We start from the raw sequence: 16,752 nt of genomic DNA, 5'->3' as shown, positions 1-16,752 counted from the left end.
TACTGAACCAATCGGCGTGAAAATTTGCATGTAGAGGTTTTTGGGGTCAGGAAAGGTTTTAGTGATGGTTAGAGACCCCTCCCCCCACTAAGAGGGGGGGCTCCCATACAAATGAAACACAAATTTCTGCATAACTCGAGAACTAATCAAGCAAATAGAACCAAATTTGGCATGTGGGTGTTTTCGGTGACAAGAATTTATTCTAGGGTAATTTGAGACCCCTCCCCTCTTTATAAGGGGAATCATAACTCCTCTCCCCTTTAAGAGGGGGGTTTCCATACAAATTTCCTCATAACTCGAGAACTAATCAAGCAAATGGAACCAAATTTGGCATGTGAAGGTTTTCGAGGGCAAGAAAATTTTCTATGTTGAATTAGGACCCCTCCTCACTTTAAGAGGGGGGGCTCCTGTACAAATGAAATACAAATTTCCTCATAACTCGAGAACTAATCAAGCGAATTGAACCAAATTTGGCATGTATGTGTTTTTGGAGACAATTTTTTTTTTCAATGATGAATTGGGACCCCTCCCCACTTTAGGAGGGGGGGTCCTATACAAACGAAATACAAATTTCCTCATAACTCGAGAACTAATCAAGCAAATGGAACCAAATTTGGCGTGTAGGTGTTTTTGGAGGCAAGAATTTTTTCTGTGATGAATTAGGACCTCTTCCCACATTAGGAGGGGGGCTCCAATACAAATGAAATACAAATTTCCTCATAACTCGAGAACTAATCAAGCAAATGGAACCAAATTTGGCATGTGAAGGTTTTCGAGAGCAAGAAAATTTTCTATGGTGAATTAGGAGCCCTCCCCACTTTAAGAGGAGGGGCTCCTGTACAAATGAAATACAAATTTCCTCATAACTCGAGAACTAATCAAGCGAATTGAACCAAATTTGGCATGTATGTGTTTTTGGAGACAATTTTTTTTTTCAATGATGAATTGGGACCCCTCCCCACTTTAGGAGGGGGGGTCCTATACAAACGAAATACAAATTTCCTCATAACTCGAGAACTAATCAAGCAAATGGAACCAAATTTAGCATGTAGGAGATTTTTGAGTCTTGAATTTATTTTATGATAGTTAGAGACCTCTCACCCCTGTGGTAGGGGGATATGGACTCTCATACAAATAAAACAGAAATTTTTGCGAAACTCAAAAACTAATCCAACTCGAGAAATTCGAGACTCTTCCATAAAACATTAATCAATAACAAGACCACAAAAACTATCTATAGTAACACTAGATCATTCAGGACGAGCCGGTCGCGAGTGTTGCCGGTGACCCGCCGTCGGAAGCGCCGCCCACTGGGGGGCTTGCAAAACTCGAGATAGTGACAAAGATCATCCGAGATTCATGATTTATGTACAACACAGGTTAATTTGTGGCAATACGAAGTTTGTCGGGTCAGCTAGTTATAAAATAAAATTCGCTAGATGCATCGCCTTATTCGTGCACTTAGCGAGTTTAGAAAATGTAAATGCTTAGTGATTGACATCTTTTCTCCCCCGCTGGGTTTACAGTAAAAGTGTACTTTTTGCTTTATTGATAGGCAGAAGAAAAATTTAATTCCTTTATGTGAGAGGAACTGTACCGATGGTTGTATAAATTCGCAGTCCTACGTCTTGATACACACTCTTCTACTTTTTTTTATTTTTATATCCCATTTTCCCGTTTATTGTCCTATGTATCTTATCCTTTTACATCCCGGTTGACCTCTTGTTCATATTTTCCTAATTTTCTCTATCGGTTGTCTTTTCGCTCTTTCGCCGTTTTTCTTTTCCATTTTGTTTTCTGTTCTGTATTCCCTTCTTTGACTCGTTTTCTCTCTTTTTCTCTCTCGTTTCTCCTTTTTTCTATCCACTGTCTGTTATTTTCTATTTCTGTTACGTTTTTCGCCCTTTTCCTGAGCCTTGATTATCGTTTTTCGTCTTTTTCTTTCGTTTTTCCTCGTTTTCAGGCCCATTTTTCCTTTTTTCTGTTTCGTTTTTGTCATTTTCTGTCCCGTTTCACCTTGTTTTGTTTCCAGGTTCCAATTTTCGTTTTCGTTTTATTCCGTTTTTGATTTCTTCGTCTGTTCCGTTGTTCCTCTCTTGCGGTCCTGCTTTTCTTCTCTTTCTGTCCCGTTTTTATGCTTCCGTATTTTCTCCTTTTCTTTTCCTACTTCCTTCCTTCTTTCCTTCGTCTCATTTTTTCTCCATTTTTCTCTAGTTTATCCTCATTTTCTTTCTAGTTTTCTTCTTTTTCTAAAAGGTTTCTTCTTCTGCTCTCTCATTTGTTTTATTCCGTTCTTAATTTGTTCTGTCCAGTCTCTTCGTTTTTTCCACGTTTTCCCTCTTATCCCCTCCCGTTATCTACATTTCCATATCTTCTCTATTTATGAGCTATTTTCTCTCCAATTCTGTCATGTTTTTGGATTCGTTTTTTAATGCCTGCTTTTATTCTTTTTCTCTCTCGTTTTTTTATCTTTTTCTATCTCGTTTGTCCGGTTTTGTCACGTTTCCTTTCGTGTTTTTTTGCTTCTCATGTTCCCTGTTTTGCTTCTATTTTTGGAAAGCAATGGGAGACGAATTACTACTAAATCCAACGCTAATCCATCTGTGAATATGCTAAGACAAGGCTTCTTCAGCATACAAAGACAGAGCAATCTGCTTCTCACCAGGCTTCATTTTCAGTTTTTTGCTCAGTAGATGCTTATTTGACTGCAGCGCCTCAAGGAAACAGAATTCGAAAAAGTAGTGTAAAAAGCAATTACAGTGGTAACCCGATTTTGTCACTCCCCGATTTTGTCACTCCCCGATTTTGTCACCCCCGATTTTGTCACGTTTTTGACCCGATTTTGTCACCCCCGATTTTGTCACGTTTTTTACCCAATTTTGTCACGCTTTTGATTTATCAAAAGCTTAGTTTGAAAATCATTTTCAAACATGTCAATGTGTTTTAACACACACTGTGAAAAGAACTGTGTTGATTTTCGTGGAGTTTCCACAAAAGTTGTTTCTTATCTCCACAACTATAATAGCTAGAAGGTCACTTTCTTTGGCAAAGTTCTTTATAATAATCTTCTCAAAAGTTTTGTAGAACATTGTTTTGCTCTACCTCTTACTGCTAGAAAAATAAATTTTCTATCTTACTTTTAGGGGGGTTAATCAAAGAATCGTTCATACCATAAGAAAGAGCTTTTTACGCTGTGACATTTCTCTGAACATAGTCAACCAGTATAATCAACCATTTCGGCGCAATTAATAAACGCGTGTTTTCATACCTGTGGGACCTCACAGCACAGGTGACAAATGTCCACAGAGAGGTAGAAGGAAGTGCAAAAGGTCCTAAAAGTGATCAGAATGAAATATATGTAGTTCGTTCTAAGTTATCTGCAAAAAATATAAAATTGAAAAAATACCCGATTTTGTCACTGTCCCGTTTTTGTCACCCCTAAATTCATCATGGGGGTGACAAAATCGGGTCATTACTGTATAGAGTTAATTATTGTCTACATTACGGTTGGAAAAAGTATAGTTCTATCTTTTGTATTTACGGCGCTATGGGGCTGCAACCCCGTTGGTAGCAAAAAGAGAGCTCTTTTGGCTACCAACGGGGTAGCAATCGCATAGCGCCGTTAATACAAAAGATAGAACTATACTTCTTTCAACAGTAATGTAGATAATATTTAGCTCTACAGTTGCCCTTTACACTACTTTTTCGAATTCTGTTTCGTTGAGGCGCTGCAGTAAAATGAGCATCTACTGAGCAAAAAACCGAGAATGAAGCCTGCTTCTCACAACGCCCAAGAGCGTTCGTTTTCTGTTCAAACGTTTGCTCTTCCTCCGAATGATGCACAGTGGTTGGAAACCTTAAAAACCTGGCCAAAACCTCCAACATCGAAAGCTATCATTCATGACATATACTAATATAATTACACGTAAAGTAAGTCATTTTATCAGATCCTGTAATATCAACTATCGACAATGTAGATTTGTGGTTTGGCGTACTGTCAAACGTCGGTGTATGAGAGACTCTTTGCTAGTGCGGCTTGCATACGTTTTGTGGCTCTTGGCAATAACGCATGTAGTTCATTACCAAATTATCAAACAACAATCAACCAAAATGAATAACGTTTCTGAAGGTATGTACTTCATTAGCGTTACATGCGAGTTCAGTTTTTTGGTTATATATATACTGTTACAATGCTTAAAGTTTCCTTCGCAAATGCTAGTTTTTTTCAATTAGCGCGCGCAATGAAATTGGCATTCACTTTTTGTGCCGCGAGGTGCCGTCGAATGTTATATATTTTTGTGAGCGTCAGATTACGACGGTTCGAAGGGTGTGTAGCTTTTTTGCAACTATTTGCAACTCCATGAGAAAATGGAGATTTAGTGTTGACGCGCACTTATAGGCGAAATCGGACAGATGAGCTTTTGATGCTCCAAACAACCTGTGCTAGTTCTTAACTTGTGTTTTGCTATTATCCTGTTCTTTACAAATAAATCGTTGATGGTGCAGAGCAAAGCCTAGAGGATAACCGTCTTTAGACACTACCCTTCTTTATCGACAGACTTTGCGAGTACGGGATAATTACGGGGCTAGTTCAATGATCCTACTGATTCTAACAGCACCTGATCGTTCTTAATATGACAGATTATTAATAATAACTCTTAAGATTCATTTTATAGATTCTGCAAATTAACGAATGGATGAGGGTAACTGGCTGCAGTGTCTCCAAAAGAAGAAATTAAGGCAGACATTTTTCATTTTTGAAATCAGCAGCCCGAAAAACATGGAATCTCACCATCTTGAGGTTTTGGCCAAGAATTTTAAATTTCCGACCACTGTGTGATGCTTGAATACCGTTTTCTCTTATGAACGACCACTCATCTTGCGCAAAGGGAGCACAACTACAAGCAGAGCTAATATTTTCTTCGCACACTGGAGACAAAATATTAATTACTCCCTGCTCCGTATCCCAAAGAGAATATAGGACAGGCAGTTATATGAACTGAAACGATATGCTCCGTGACCTGGAGAGCAGGCAGTGGAGTGCTCCGGCAGAAAAAGAAAGATGAAACAGATAAAACTGAGGCTCACTCGGGGTGAGATCAAAGCAGAAAAGCACTGCAATAGCAAAATCTTGTCACTTGTCGGAGCAGGTAATATCCGATAGCGAGAGAGAGAGGAGAGAGCAGTTCGATTCGCTTTCTGCGCTTTGCCAGTAAACACCGAGAATTGAGAAAAATTTTAGAGCACGGCAGAATCCTGGTCAAGATTGCAGTTCCCAACCTTTTTTTGGTTCGCGAAACCCCTGGCGGAATTTCCTGTACTATTCTGCAGCGAACTAAATTTTTAAGGAATAAAGGAACTGTTTGTTCTACGTTGTTTGGTTCATGAGATTTGAATTTTTGATTTTGAATTAGCTAAATATTGAGGAAAACCGAGTTTTTCAGCTATAACTCAAGAACAATAAAAAAATTTATGAAAAAATAAATTTAAAAAAATTCCATGCGACGACATAACAAAATTTTGCGACTTTTCTTTGGAGTTTTCGGACTTAAAAACGGATTTTTTAATGAGCTTGAAACTAGACTTGAAGCTGTTGAAATCGGTGTTAATTGAGCATGAAATTAAAACTCAATTTGAAATGGAAATAGCGCCTAGATTAGGTTGAAAACCAAATTTGAAAATATATTTATAACTGAACTTGAAATTGGACTTGCAACTGGAATTATTGTTGCGCAATTAATGTACTTATTGCAAAAATAAAGGTCGATTTAATTAAAAACTGCGGACTTCTGGGTTACAAAAATTATCTGGTTAACACTAAATTTTTCATAGAAGGTGGGACACGTGCCCCAGTGTGCCCCAGCCTGGACACGCCAGTGCTGATGAAAATTCGGAATAGAAATTCATCGAGCGAATTAAAGGTTTGAATGGTTTTGTCCGTTTTCTTCTTCACAAAACAAAACTTAGTCAAAGTTCGCCTTTAAACTCTCGGAAAACTTCAGTATCATTGTAGACTCCCATTAATAATGCCGCTGGCGGCTAGTGAATAAGTTTAGAAAACGATTAGATTGTCGTCACGACGTCAACAGCTGTGGATCCCCTGATCTCTCGGTAAACTTGCTTGTGCTGCTCGCAATATTAATTTCCTTCCCTACCAAATGGAATCTTGCCCGGAGCACTACTATACATATTTACGAGCTGGAATGTCAACTAAAGCAAGTAAACATTTGCACCTCGATTAGATTTGCGCGATATGTTCGCGACGACGACGACTAGAGTCAGCTTCACCACCATTAGCAGGCACAGCAGCGGCATCGTTCGGAATGCTACTGGCTCGAGTTTCACTTTAATCGGTTCTTTCTACAGACTGCGCATCCACTAAACTATGATGTAAATAATTTTGTAAACGAAGAAGGAAAAAAAACAAACAATTATTTTTCTGAAATTCGATACGCCGGGCGTAACACGATATTTGGAGCAAGCTAGAGGCATTCTCTTCGTTTACACCAGATTCACTCGACTGGAAGGGGCTTCAAAAATGTGCACAAATACCCCTCATACGGTGTAATTACCCTTTCGACAAGTCTTCGCTTTAGGCAAACTCGATACCACACTCGAGCCTGGTTGAGGGTCGCCTTTATCACTAATTGAAACCACCCGCTTTGTATGCCCGTTGCCGGTTTGTTTTACATCCACCCCTCACTTAACGACGCCCATAAATATACACACTCGCACAATCAATTTCTTCAATTACGACAAAAAAAAAAACGCACGTCCAACAGCTAACGACACCCGGACAAGCTAATTATGATTTCCTCATTTGAGTATGCCCGCCATCCAGCAAATCACGGCGTAACTCCGCACTCGTGCAGCACTAGAAACCCGCGAGAAATGGATCACACATCGATCGTATCGGCCGACCGCAACCAGCCAACCAACCCGGTTCAAACAATCCGTGTGCCTTTCCGGATCTCGGTTGTTGATCCAACCGTCACCGTTGTCGTCGTCGTCGTCACCGCCCCGGAGACCCGCGCGCCAAATACGCCAACTTAATTAACACGTTCGTACCGTTTGCAAAATAAACAGCGACTGAGGGAAGGTGCGATAGCACTGTCGAACCACAACCAACCCGACGCGACGCTGTTCTGCTCGTACGTAGCTCGTAGGCTCGTCGCTCGCGATCTCTCACACGACTAAACACTAAACCGAAACAAGCGACCGACTTACGGACGGGCAGCTAAAAACTTAGCTCTGTGTGCTGTCAATCCACTAGACCGTGCCATGCCAGGGCCAGCCTGTAGGAATCGGAGAGCTTTACGTTTGTGACGACGATGGCAGGCAGCAAGCACTCTCTGATGGTTGCTTGCTTGCTTGCTCGCTATTGTCTCACCTTACTTCATCGCTGCGCTGAGCTGAATGGCTACGAACGTTTAACATATTATGCTTGCGCTCAACCATGCCCAAGCTATGCTGCAGAAGGCGTAAAGGTTTGGCCCGGCGCCACGGCACGATGGGCATGTGTGGTATATGCAATGCGAAAGTTGAATTCGAAACAAATAATCTCAACGCATGGATCCATTTATTGCCTATAAATATTCTGCTCATTATCAATGGCGGCCTCGTGGTAAGACGCAAATTCGAATCTCAGTTGGGAGAGGCTGGTTAGCGTCAAAAGGATCATAACACTTGCCTCGCAATTGTCCAGTCCTACCTACCTATTCTATTATAACAGCTGGCTGTAAAGTCTGTCAAATAAAAACAGAAGGTCAAGTTTGCGAAAAGTGGTTAGGTTTTGAGCGCTAATTACTCAGCAACTTCCGGATCGATTTCAATATTGTTGAACCAATCGATCGAAACATCTTCTACGTATTGAATCCAACAAATCCAATGTGTTGTGTACAAGTCACGACCGCTTGGGTGACGTAGGACCACGTTAGTCTCTTTGTTGCATGATTTTGAATACACTCAAGTCTCGTTTTATCTCCACTATTGGGGGGAAACGACACAAAAAATTGGTCGTAAAAAAGAGGACGTAAAGGGTGTCCCACATCAAATTGTACCAAGGAAGAAATGCTGTAGAAACTACCTATTTTCTCTTGAAAATTTAGGTAGAAGTAGTTTAGAGTGTGCTGTTTACACTGTATTTTTATCGCTGTTAGTTTTTCGAAAATTGAACATTAATGTCGTCACCCGAAAAGGAACCTGGAAAATCCATGGATGGATGATGAGACTTATGTCAAAGCGGACTTCCGGCAGCTTCCGGGGCTACTGTTCTTCGCCGTCCAGCACAAGTTTGATGTTCTGGAGGAAATAAGGAAGCAGAAACTTTCAAAGTTTGCGAAGAAATACATGATTTGGCCAAGAAATACATCATGTGGCAAACATAATGCGCCGTTCGTAACTAGCGGGACTAAACCGTAACTACCGGGACTGTAAACGGGCAGATCTACTTCAAGGAGTGTCTACAGAAGCGTCTGCTTCTTCTGCTGAAGCAACACGACGGCCCTGCGATCTTGTGGTTGGATCTAGCTTAGTGCCACTATTCAAAGGATTTCATGGCGAATCCAACGGCATCACTTTTGTACCCAAGGACATGAATCTCTCCAACGCACCGGAACTAAGACCCATCGAAAAATGCTGAGCTATTATGAAGCAGGCACTACAGAAGCGTCCCAAGGAGAAGGAATCTAAGGAAGACATGAAGAAAAAGTGCGTTTCCGTACAGAAGAAGTTGCAGGCGAATGTTACTTACTTACTTAATTGGCCTAACGTCCTATGACAAGGCCTGCGCAGTATAATTTCTCCATCTGTTTCGGTCCATGGCAACTGATCTCCAGTTCCGCGGGCACCCAGTGCTCGCCAGATCTCGCTCCACCTGGTCTTGCCACCTCGCTCGCTGTGCCCCTCTTCGTCTTGTTCCTACCGGATTTGATGCGAAAACCATTTTTGCAGGATAGTTGTCCGGCATTCTAGCAACATGTCCTGCCCAACGTATCCGTCCAGCTTTAACCACTTTCTGAATACTTGGTTCGCCATAGAGACGCGCGAGCTCGTGGTTCATTCTTCGCCTCCATACACCGTTCTCTTGCACTCCGCCAAAGATGGTTCTTAGCACCCGCCGTTCGAAAACTCCGAGTGCTCGTAGGTCCTCTTCTAGCAATGTCCACGTTTCGTGCCCGTAGAGGACAACCGGTCTAATTAGCGTTTTGTACAGTGTGCACTTTGTACGGGGGCTCAGATTGTTCGACCGCAAGTGTTTGTGGAGTCCGTAGTAGGCCCGACTTCCGCTGATAATACGTCTTTTAATCTCACGGCTGGTATTGTTGTCCTCTGTTGCCAGCGAGCCAAGGTATACGAACTCGTCGACTACCTCGAACTCATCCCCGTCGATTACCACGGTGCTGCCCAAGCGAGCCCTGTCGCGCTCGGTCCCGCCCGCCAGCATATACTTCGTTTTAGACGTATTTATCTGCAATCCAATCTTCTCTGCTTCGCGTTTCAGTCTGGTGTACTGATCTTCCACCGCCTCAAATGTTCTGCCGACAGCATCCACGTCGTCAGCAAAGCAGATAAATTGAGCAGATAAATGGATTTGTTGAAAATCGTGCCCCGCATTTCGATCGCCGCTCGCCTTATAACACCTTCAAGCGCAATGTTGAATAGCAGGCAGGAAAGACCATCTCCTTGTCGAAGTCCCCTGCGAGATTCGAATGGGTCCGACAATCCACCCGAGATTCTCACACAGCACTGGATCCCATCCATCGTAGCCATGATAAGTCTAGTAAGCTTACCCGGAAAGCCGTTTTCGTCCAAAATTTTCCATAGCTCTTGTCGGTTTACGCTATCATATGCGGCTTTGAAATCGATGAACAGGTGGTGCGTGGGGACTCGGAATTCGCGGCACTTCTGGAGGATCTGCCGCAGGGTGAAGATTTGGTCTGTTGTAGACCGACCCTCCATGAAGCCGGCCTGGTAACTTCCCACAAATCTATTGGCTATTGGCGATAGTCGATGAAAGAGGACTTGGGACAGCACTTTGTAGGCGGCATTCAGGATAGTGATGGCTCGGTAGTTCTCACAATCCAGCTTATCACCTTTCTTATAGATAGGGCAGATAACCCCGTCTTTCCACTCCTCCGGTAGTCGTTCCGTATCCCAAATCTTGACAATCAATTGATGCAGACAGCCGGCCAACTTGTCCGGGCCCATTTTAATAAGTTCCGCTCCAATGCCATCCTTTCCCGCTGCTTTGTTGTTCTTCAGCCGCTGGATGGCTTCTTTAACTTCCCTTATCGATGGGGGTGGCACATCTTCGTCGCTTGCTGCACCAATGTGGTCACTTCCTCCGCTATCATGGTCTTCCGCCTGCACGCCATTCAGGTGTTCATCGTAGTGCTGCTTCCACCTTTCGATCACCGCACGGTCATCAGTCAAGATACCTCCATCTTTATCTCTGCACATTTCGGCCCGCGGCACGAAGCCTTTGCGAGATCCGTTGAGTTTCTGATAGAACTTCCGTGTGTCGTGAAAGCGGTACAGCTGTTCGAGTTCTTCGCACTCCTTCTCCTCTTGGTGGCGCTTCTTTTCCTTGAAGAGTCGGGTTTGCTGCCTCCGCTTCTGTTTGTTGCAGGCGAATGTTGTACAAAACTTTTTGAGTGGACCTTAAGCGTAAGGTGCGAGCATACGGTCATGGTATTGAAGTTGAATGAAATAAATATGCCAAAAGCTTACTAACGGGTAATATTTTATAATCTGAAAGTTTGAGGAGAATCGGTCAATTAGGCAATTTTTACAGCGTTTCTTTCGTGATGCAATTTGATGTGGGACACTCTTTAGAATCGAAATCAACAAAAACGTCTATAAAATCTAAATCTGAAAAAATAGTGATTCTTTCAAAATTTTTAATTGGTTCTGTCCCCTTTATGAAAACTAATAAGGCATGTAGGTTTCTCTCAAAATTTCGCAACAAATCCACTCAACTTCTAATATTACACGCTACCATACGATCTGTCACAAAACCTGCCCAATCACTTTTACTGAGCACGTAGCACAACCTGTTACCTAGTAACAGGCCTGTACTAAGTTGTCTTTATTTTTAGTTAAGTTCAATCAGCGGCAGCACACGGTTGTGTCTATATTAACAACCCACTGGAAGCCACCATCCTTGGACCGGTTCGGTTTCCGATGCCCGTTCTTCACCCCGCGGAAAGGTTGCAGCAGCAGCAGCAAAACGTCGTCGCCTGCAACTTCCGTTGCACGATGTTTATATGTACCGGCAGGCAGGCCGGCAGATGACACACTTTTTCAATCGTGTTGAAAAATTACACCTTTAAACGGGTAGGTCGGTCGGTTGGTCGTTGATAGCAGATCTCTAGCCCAGATGGAAAGTGACGATACTTTTCCCACGCTCGACATGTTCATTTGTGATGAAAAACAGTGCTCCGAACTTGGAAGAAATGTCAATATCAAAACTAATCCTTCGCGCGAAATCGGACTGTAACGGTACCTGTCTCGGAATTCCACCATCTCCGATAGTGGTTAACAGCACTTTTATGCGAAACTAAATCTCTGCATTTTGGCATTCGCTACTTCTTGGAGGTTTGTCGATAGATCTTTTTAGCTTTGTCGTCTAACTACATAGGTATATCAATCGACCGAAAATACAAGTTCTACTCGAATGATTTTTCTATTAAAATTTCAGATAGAGTAAGCGTACCCTAAGTGGAGGTAGCACCAATAGTGGTGATACTTGAATAAAATACGCCTTTTATGAGATAAAACGTAATTAAGCTTCTAAATAACGTATATCTAATCTGGACCTGCGTTATACAGGTTTACTTGAAATAATCGTCTCTTCTCTTAATGGTAAAATGAAATTTGTAGAAATATTCCGGATTTTCTGATTAAAATTCATTTTTGCATAGCTGCTAAAATAAGTTTTGAATTTTACCTTTTTCTAATATTATATATTTATGAATTTAGGAAATTTAAATCATGCATGCAAACAAGTAGAGCCAGTTTGTATAAATTTTTATTGCAGTAATTGAATGTTTAATGTGTTGCCTCCATTATGGGTTCACGATGCCTCCAACCTAGGGGCCTCGTTAGGAACCATACCACCACAATAGGTAAACACACACTATTGCACTTCACACTCAAAGACTAAAAACACGAGTTTGGTCAATTTCATAGGACCGAAGCCTTTCTCCGAAAACCCGCGCTGAGAATCGCGGCTAACACGCTGACAGACGAACAACGTCACACGCAGTCGTAAAGGCCTGCAAAGTGTCGTCGTCCTGAAAGCATTGGCGTAACTAAGGGGGGGCCAGGGGGGGCTAAGCCCTCCCTAGGAAACATTTAGCCCCCCCTAGAAAAATCAGGCTGGATTTTTAAATTTAAGAAAAAACTATAGTTAGATAACTTTATATGCATCACTACTTAAAGTTCCCATGCATCAATGTATATTTAATTTTAATATGCCAAGGAAATAAAATGGTCGAAAAAATGCCAGGGGCTATAGCCCCCCCTAGAAATGAGCGCTAGTTCCGCCAATGCCTGAAAGTAAAAACAAGTTAGACTAAAACTTCTCGGTCGAGGGTTTCTACAGTAGACGGAGGAAGAGGCACAATTTGTGTCTCAAAATAACCCAACCAGATACGTCGCTATAATAATAAGGGGGAGTTGCGCAGTCTCATTTTGTCCAGCGCCTCTATGGTTCAAAGGTACACGGATACCAGCGAGCCACACGACCTGGCGGGTGTTGTAGGTTCAAATCCGGTTATAATCTCTTGGTTATAGCTTGGTTCGACCCATGCACCTTCCAGCATTGGACAAAAGGTAGGAGTCACAACGACAACTTTCCACTCTTTCCCCTCCATTCCCAAAAATTTTTTATTACTTTCCCCTACCGTCCCTCCATCAATTGTAGAACCATCGTTTCAAAAAAAATAATAATATTAATGCCTGACCGCATTTCAAAATCATGACTAAAATCACGAGGTTTGGTCAATTCTTACAGTAGTCCAATCTTCGACCAGGGTTTCTTAGACACCTTTCCCGGTAAATATGACTTCACTTATACCAATACCATTACTGAAACCTATCCTGCTTTAAGTTTTCAGTGAGTGAAGTCTTCTTGACTCATGACTATTGGATCAAAGATAAATTACCAAAACGTTCGTGAACTTGGAAATAAAATTGGCGGCTTTGTTTTGAGGATACTGCTTTGATCGAACAACAGATGTTTCATATTCAAAAACAGAGCTGTAGAAATGGTACAATCTACGAGAACGAAAGGGGTAAAATGCGAAGGCCGTTTACAAGCACAGGACATGGTCGCGTCCGGTTTGATGAATAATATCAGCGCACTGGTCTCGGTACGACACTGGTCTAACAAGCCAATTCTTGTATGTTTAAATCTGGTTCAACTGGGAGAGGCTGTAAGATTCAGCGAATCGATGCGCGTGAAGCGAAGCGCGCCCACACGAACATGGGGATTCCTGACTAAATCGTAGAAGCGAACAGTAAAGCCTCTACCTAGCACCTCCACGCGGCCATACCCGGTAATGCTTTATTGAGTAGCTAAGCTAGGAGGTGCGATGCTGGGTGGTTCCCGGCTGCCTGATTTCAAAGCTGCGATTTTGGGAAGACGGCCAGGTATGCCTAATATGTTATTCTAATGAATTGTTTCGTTTTAGCTCATCGTTTAGCATCTCCTACTGTACAGTGCAAACTTTGGTTGTGACAAGTTTCAATAATGCACATGGATATCACAATGGAAAATTAAATTAATTATTGGATATTAGATACACTGATGGAAATTCAAATGACGCAATTATATTTCATTCCACGGATTGCTGGTGAGATTGTTCTATTTTTGCACATATATGTTTCATTTCATTTTATTTTTACGCTTTTATATATATTTATATTATATTCATATCGTATATTACTGGGTACATGAACACCTATGAAGATTGCGTGAGTTTTTGCGCATCTTTTTAAAGTAGGTGTTTAACTAACGTACCTATTTCTACAATCGTAAGGACATGGTCAGGTGTATGGTGTACTTTCGAGTACACCATATCAGCCACCCATGGTGTGTACGGTTGTTTATGCTATGCTATGCTATCTCTGTTTCATTTTTGAATAATTTCTGTGTCATTTTCATGTCATTTAATTGTGTTACATTTCTGGCTATTTGAGTTTTTTGTGCACTTTATTATATTTTTATTTGTGGATTGTCCCATCTACCAAAAGGGCTGCATTACGGTGGTCAGCACCGACTACAGAGTGCTCTCCCTGATTTTGACGTATCTGTCCCTAATAGACGTCATCTATCCCTAATAGCAAAACAATTTCTAGGGCAGTTCCAGGCGGACTTTATGGGGACCCGTACTGCTACGCATCAAATTTTTACTCTCCGCAAAATCCTCCAGAAATGTCCAGAGTACAACGTGACCACGCATCATATTTTCGTGGATTTCAGGGCAGCATACGATACAGTCGAGCGTGAACTGCTATGGCAGGTAATGCACGAGTACGGGTTTCTGGACAAACTGACGCGACTGATTAAAGCTACCCTGGAATGAGTGATATGTTTCGTGCGTGTTTCGGCGGCACTTTCGATTTCCTTTCGAATCGCACAGGTTGAGGCGAGGGGATGGACGGTTCAGTATGTTATTCAACACGGTGTGATCCGGCGAGCGGGCATCTAAACGAGAGGAATGATCTTCAGCAAGAGTAGCCAACTCCTAGCCTTCGCAAAAAGCAAAGCCTGGGTGCTAATTCCGTTATCGAAATTTGACCTTCTATTTTTTATACGACAGACTTCGCAACCAGCTGTTAGAATACAGGACAGTGCGGGGTCAGTGCTACGATCCTTTTGACTCTAACAGCCTCTCCCAGCTTATTAGATCAGCGTCTTACCTCGAGGCCAACTGGGAGGCTGACTAGTCTTCGCAGATCTCATTATTACTAGATAGACATTATTACTAAATAGAAACCTTGGGACAACGGATGCAATCTACGCCAGACTAAAAACAGAGGCTAGAAGGATTGAGTTACAAATCATTGCGTCGAAACCCAAATATATGGTAGGAAGAGGTTCCCGAGAATACAACGTTCACCTGCCACGGACAGGGACTGTTGACGGCGATGAATTGGAAATGGTTGATGAGTTCGTATAATTGGGATCTCTGGTCACCGTCGACAATAATACGAGTAAGGAAATTGAACGACGTATTCAAGCTGGAAGTCGAACTTACTTTTGCCCCCGCAAAACGCTTCGATCAAAATGCATAGGCCTTCGCATAAAGCTGACGATGCACAAAACGCTAATCAGACCGGTAATCTTCAACGGACTTGAGACAGTAATTTTGCTTATGGAAGACATACGTTCACATGCCGTATTTGGACGTAAAGTGTTGCGGATTGTTTTTGGCAGATCATGAATTGTAGGCACTACTTGGAGAGATTCCTATCGTTCACCCAGCGAATGAAACTTCGGTGGGTTTGCCACGTCGCAAGGATGCCGGACGGCTGTGCACTGTGCAGTGAAAGCCGTTCTCTTCAAGAACTCCACCGTCGCCAGAAATAGAGAGGCCCGGCCAAAGTGCCAGATGATTCGTCCTTATGGAAGTTGGGGCAATAGCTGTGTCGTGATAATAAGTGTTGGAGTCTTTACAAGTTAAAAAGTTCAATTCTATTCCAAAAATGAAAATGTTTGCTAAATTTATATCTCCAATAGGTGAATTAATGAAAAATTTTTTCAACCTCGGAATAAAATAACATGACTGAAATGCTCTACAACACATGTACTCAGCTGTATGTTGACAACCGAAATAAAGCTAAGAACATGACGTAATGTGACACTCGAAACGGTTTAACCGGTCACTCGCTGCCACCGGCTTGCTCTTGCTGGTGATCTGGTGAAGCAACATTTTTCTTTGATTTTGATGTTCTGTTTCGAGCAACGGTCTTCACCGTAAGTTTTACCGGGTGACTCCTGCTCGAGGATTTATACGAGAAGCAAATCGAGTTAAGAAAAGCTTATTGGTCGACAAGTGAATGAAACCGGTACTCTACTACAACAATAAATAGTAGAAGTGTGCGGAGTTCAATTGTTGGTGCGTTCAATTTTGGTTGTATTTTTCAATTCAGTCGCTAAACATTGCGTGGACTTGTTTTCTACGGATTACTCTCCGAGGCTTGGTTCTGTCTCGTGTTTCCCCCTATGTCAGTAGAGCGTCTTCCAGACTATGGAAACGACGATGTACTTGGAAAGCAAGATAGAGACGTCGTCGACTGGTGGTGACTGCAGCGCGCAACCTTTAGTGACGCGAAATGACATCATTTCCATCGCATAATGCTACACAATTTTACGATTTGCTTTTCAAGCCCGTTTCTTTCGTCCGCCTGGATGGCTATCCGTCCAGCCCATCCTTACCGGCTGAATCGAAGAATAGTGTTGTATGTGCGCACAGCAAAGAGTTTATGCGAACGAGTGCGGTTACGTGATCCAGCCAGAATTGGTTGAATCTGACAAGATGAATAGCAGATCTACGGGTAATTACCAAACCGCAAATTGAACAATTCGTATCACGTTTCGCCCGGTGTCGTTTTTTTTTCTTTTCAAATTTAAACTGTACTTCAGTAATAGACGTAGTAAGGAGAAGGATAATTTACTGGCGCGAAAAGTGAAACGTCTATCCGGGACAGTGTGGTCACTGACCACATTACTTTTTTATTTTT

The 16,752-nt window shown here is 42.2% G+C and overlaps 1 protein-coding gene across 11 annotated transcripts in view; it reads right to left on the bottom strand.

The window, feature by feature from the left end:
* LOC128745160 (leucine-rich repeat flightless-interacting protein 2) overlaps positions 1-16,752 on the bottom strand; it is a 134,248-nt gene that overhangs the window by 45,163 nt on the left and 72,333 nt on the right. Inside the window, exon 1 of one of the 11 annotated variants that reach the window (XM_053842167.1) lies at positions 7,069-7,146. The exons of 5 other annotated variants lie outside the window; for them this stretch is intronic. The gene's annotated coding sequence lies outside the window, so the exon portion shown is untranslated. 5 more of the 11 variants (XM_053842163.1, XM_053842164.1, XM_053842165.1 and 2 more) reach the window with 5 other exon arrangements.

This window comes from Sabethes cyaneus, chromosome 1 (assembly GCF_943734655.1).
Source record: "Sabethes cyaneus chromosome 1, idSabCyanKW18_F2, whole genome shotgun sequence".
In the NCBI taxonomy this organism is placed as follows: domain Eukaryota; kingdom Metazoa; phylum Arthropoda; class Insecta; order Diptera; family Culicidae; genus Sabethes; species Sabethes cyaneus.
Note: the sequence above shows the minus strand (reverse complement) of the source record. Positions and strands in the feature narration are given on the sequence as shown.